Below are 4,928 nucleotides of genomic sequence, written 5' to 3' on the forward strand. Positions count from 1 at the left end.
GTTTCCTTACCCAGAATGCCCTGCAAACCTCAAATTTAGCTGAAAAAATCACCTTTTTCACACATTTTTGTGTGGGAAAGTTGTGGCATCACCGGGCTGACACAAATTTCCTACCACCCAGCGTTCCCCCGGGTCTCCCAATAAAAACGGTGCCTCACTCGTGTGGGAGGTCCAAGTACCCGCGACAGGCAAGGGCCCAAAATGTAGTGAGGCGACATGAAAATTGCCTATCTCCAAACGACCTGGTTTTGCAAGGGGGGTCACTTGGGTTTTTGGCCCGGTGCTCGGCGGCCACCTAGGGAAACCTACCAAACTCACACATTCCTGAATACTAGACACCCGGGGGATTCCAGGGAGGTATGGCTTGCGTGGATCCCCCAACATTTCCTTACCCAGAATGCCCTGCAAACCTCACATTTAGCTGAAAAAATCATATTTTTCACACATTTTTGTGTGGGAAAGTTGTGGCATCACCGGGCTGACACAAATTTCCTACCGGCCAGCGTTCCCCCGGGTCTCCCGATAAAAATGGTGCCTCACTCGTGTGGGAGGCCCAAGTACCCGCGACAGGCAAGGGCCCAAAACTTAGTGAGGCGACATGAAAATTGCCTATCTTCAAACGACATCATTTTGCAAGGGGGGTCACTTGGGTTTTTGGCCTGGTGCTCGGCGGCCACCTAGGGAAACCTACCAAACCCACACATTTCTGAAAACTAGACACCCGGGGGATTCCAGGGAGGTATGGCTTGCGTGGATCCCCCAATGTTTCCTTACCCAGAATGCCCTGCAAACCTCAAATTTAGCTGAAAAAATCACCTTTTTCACACATTTTTGTGTGGGAAAGTTGTGGCATCACCGGGCTGACACAAATTTCCTACCACCCAGCGTTCCCCCGGGTCTCCCAATAAAAACGGTGCCTCACTCGTGTGGGAGGCCCAAGTACCCGCGACAGGCAAGGGCCCAAAACGTAGTGAGGCGACATGAAAATTGCCTATCTCCAAACGACCTGGTTATGCAAGGGGGGGTCACTTGGGTTTTTGGCCCGGTGCTCGGCGGCCACCTAGGGAAACCTACCAAACCCACACATTTCTGAAAACTAGACACCCGGGGGATTCCAGGGAGGTATGGCTTGCGTGGATCCCCCAAAGTTTCCTTACCCAGAATGCCCTGCAAACCTCACATTTAGCTGAAAAAAATCACCTTTTTTCACACATTTTTGTGTGGGAAAGTTGTGGCATTACTGGGCTGACACAAATTTCCTACCACCCAGCGTTCCCCCGGGTCTCCCGATAAAAACGGTGCCTCACTCGTGTGGGAGGCCCAAGTACCCGCGACAGGCAAGGACCCAAACCATAGTGAGGCGACATGAAAATTGCTTATCTCCAAACGACCTGGTTTTGCAAGGGGGGTCACTTGGGTTTTTGGCCCGGTGCTCGGCGGCCACCTAGGGAAATCTACCAAACCCACACATTTCTGATAACTAGACACCCGGGGGATTCCAGGGAGGTATGGCTTGCGTGGATCCCCCAACGTTTCCTTACCCAGAATGCCCTGCAAACCTCAAATTTAGCTGAAAAAATCACCTTTTTCACACATTTTTGTGTGGGAAAGTTGTGGCATCACCGGGCTGACACAAATTTCCTACCACCCAGCGTTCCCCCGGGTCTCCCAATAAAAACGGTGCCTCACTCGTGTGGGAGGCCCAAGTACCCGCGACAGGCAAGGGCCCAAAATGTAGTGAGGCGACATGAAAATTGCCTATCTCCAAACGACCTGGTTTTGCAAGGGGGGTCACTTGGGTTTTTGGCCCGGTGCTCGGCGGCCACCTAGGGAAACCTACCAAACTCACACATTCCTGAATACTAGACACCCGGGGGATTCCAGGGAGGTATGGCTTGCGTGGATCCCCCAACATTTCCTTACCCAGAATGCCCTGCAAACCTCACATTTAGCTGAAAAAATCATATTTTTCACACATTTTTGTGTGGGAAAGTTGTGGCATCACCGGGCTGACACAAATTTCCTACCGGCCAGCGTTCCCCCGGGTCTCCCGATAAAAACGGTGCCTCACTCGTGTGGGAGGCCCAAGTACCCGCGACAGGCAAGGGCCCAAAACGTAGTGAGGCGACATGAAAATTGCCTATCTCCAAACGACCTGGTTTTGCAAGGGGGGGTCACTTGGGTTTTTGGCCCGGTGCTCGGCGGCCACCTAGGGAAACCTACCAAACCCACACATTTCTGAAAACTAGACCACCGGGGGATTCCAGGGAGGTATAGCTTGCGTGGATCCCCCAACGTTTCCTTACCCAGAATGCCCTGCAAACCTCAAATTTAGCTGAAAAAAATCACCTTTTTCACACATTTTTGTGTGGGAAAGTTGTGGCATCACCGGGCTGATACAAATTTCCTACCACCCAGCGTTCCCCCGGGTCTCCCGATAAAAACGGTGCCTCACTCGTGTGGGAGGCCCAAGTACCCGTGACAGGCAAGGGCCCAAAATGTAGTGAGGCGACATGAAAATTGCCTATCTCCAAACGATCTGGTTTTGCAAGGGGGGTCACTTGGGTTTTTGGCCCGGTGCTCGGTGGCCACCTAGGGAAACCTACCAAACTCACACATTTCTGAAAACTAGACACCCGGGGGATTCCAGGGAGGTATGGCTTGTGTGGATCCCCCAACGTTTCCTTACCCAGAATGCCCTGCAAACCTCACATTTAGCTGAAAAAATCATATTTTTCACACATTTTTGTGTGGGAAAGTTGTGGCATCACGGGGCTGACACAAATTTCCTACCACCCAGCGTTCCCCCGGGTGTCCCGATAAAACGGTGCCTCACTCGTGTGGGAGGCCCAAGTACCCGCGACAGGCAAGGGCCCAAAACTTAGTGAGGCGACATGAAAATTGCCTATCTTCAAACGACATGGTTTTGCAAGGGGGGTCACTTGGGTTTTTGGCCCGGTGCTCGGCGGCCACCTAGGGAAACCTACCAAACCCACACATTTCTGAAAACTAGACACCCGGGGGATTCCAGGGAGGTATGGCTTGCGTGGATCCCCCAACGTTTCCTTACCCAGAATGCCCTGCAAACCTCAAATGTAGCTGAATAAATCACCTTTTTCACACATTTTTGTGTGGGAAAGTTCTGGCATCACCGGGCTGACACAAATTTCCTACCACCCAGCGTTCCCCCGGGTCTCCCGATAAAAACGGTGCCTCACTCGTGTGGGAGGCCCAAGTACCCGCGACAGGCAAGGGCCCAAAACGTAGTGAGGCGACATGAAAATTGCCTATCTCCAAACGACTTGGTTTTGCAAGGGGGGGTCACTTGGGTTTTTGGCCCGGTGCTCGGCGGCCACCTAGGGAAACCTACCAAACCCACACATTTCTGAAAACTAGACCACCGGGGGATTCCAGGGAGGTATGGCTTGCGTGGATCCCCCAACGTTTCCTTACCCAGAATGCCCTGCAAACCTCAAATTTAGCTGAAAAAATCACCTTTTTCACACATTTTTGTGTGGGAAAGTTCTGGCATCACCGGGCTGACACAAATTTCCTACCACCCAGCGTTCCCCCGGGTCTCCCGATAAAAACGGTGCCTCACTCGTGTGGGAGGCCCAAGTACCCGCGACAGGCAAGGGCCCAAAACGTAGTGAGGCGACATGAAAATTGCCTATCTCCAAACGACCTGGTTTTGCAAGGGGGGGTCACTTGGGTTTTTGGCCCGGTGCTCGGCGGCCACCTAGGGAAACCTACCAAACCCACACATTTCTGAAAACTAGACCACCGGGGGATTCCAGGGAGGTATGGCTTGCGTGGATCCCCCAACGTTTCCTTACCCAGAATGCCCTGCAAACCTCAAATTTAGCTGAAAAAATCACCTTTTTCACACATTTTTGTGTGGGAAAGTTGTGGCATCACCGGGTTGACACAAATTTCCTACCACCCAGCGTTCCCCCGGGTCTCCCGATAAAAACGGTGCCTCACTTGTGTGGGAGGCCCAAGCACCCGCGACAGGCAAGGACCCAAACCATAGTGAGGCGACATGAAAATTGCTTATCTCCAAACGACCTGGTTTTGCAAGGGGGGTCACTTGGGTTTTTGGCCCGGTGCTCGGCGGCCACCTAGGGAAACCTACCAAACCCACACATTTCTGAAAACTAGACACCCGGGGGATTCCAGGGAGGTATGGCTTGCGTGGATCCCCCAATGTTTCCTTACCCAGAATGCCCTGCAAACCTCAAATTTAGCTGAAAAAATCACCTTTTTCACACATTTTTGTGTGGGAAAGTTGTGGCATCACCGGGCTGACACAAATTTCCTACCACCCAGCGTTCCCCCGGGTCTCCCGATAAAAACGGTGCCTCACTCGTGTGGGAGGCCCAAGTACCCGCGACAGGCAAGGGCCCAAAACGTAGTGAGGCGACATGAAAATTGCCTATCTCCAAACGACCTGGTTTTGCAAGGGGGGGTCACTTGGGTTTTTGGCCCGGTGCTCGGCGGCCACCTAGGGAAACCTACCAAACCCACACATTTCTGAAAACTAGACACCCGGGGGATTCCAGGGAGGTATGGCTTGCGTGGATCCCCCAAAGTTTCCTTACCCAGAATGCCCTGCAAACCTCACATTTAGCTGAAAAAAATCACCTTTTTTCACACATTTTTGTGTGGGAAAGTTGTGGCATTACTGGGCTGACACAAATTTCCTACCACCCAGCGTTCCCCCGGGTCTCCCGATAAAAACGGTGCCTCACTCGTGTGGGAGGCCCAAGTACCCGCGACAGGCAAGGACCCAAACCATAGTGAGGCGACATGAAAATTGCTTATCTCCAATTGACCTGGTTTTGCAAGGGGGGTCACTTGGGTTTTTGGCCCGGTGCTCGGCGGCCACCTAGGGAAACCTACCAAACCCACACATTTCTGATAACTAG

This window comes from Triturus cristatus, chromosome 1_1 (assembly GCF_964204655.1).
Source record: "Triturus cristatus chromosome 1_1, aTriCri1.1, whole genome shotgun sequence".
Lineage (NCBI taxonomy): Eukaryota > Metazoa > Chordata > Amphibia > Caudata > Salamandridae > Triturus > Triturus cristatus.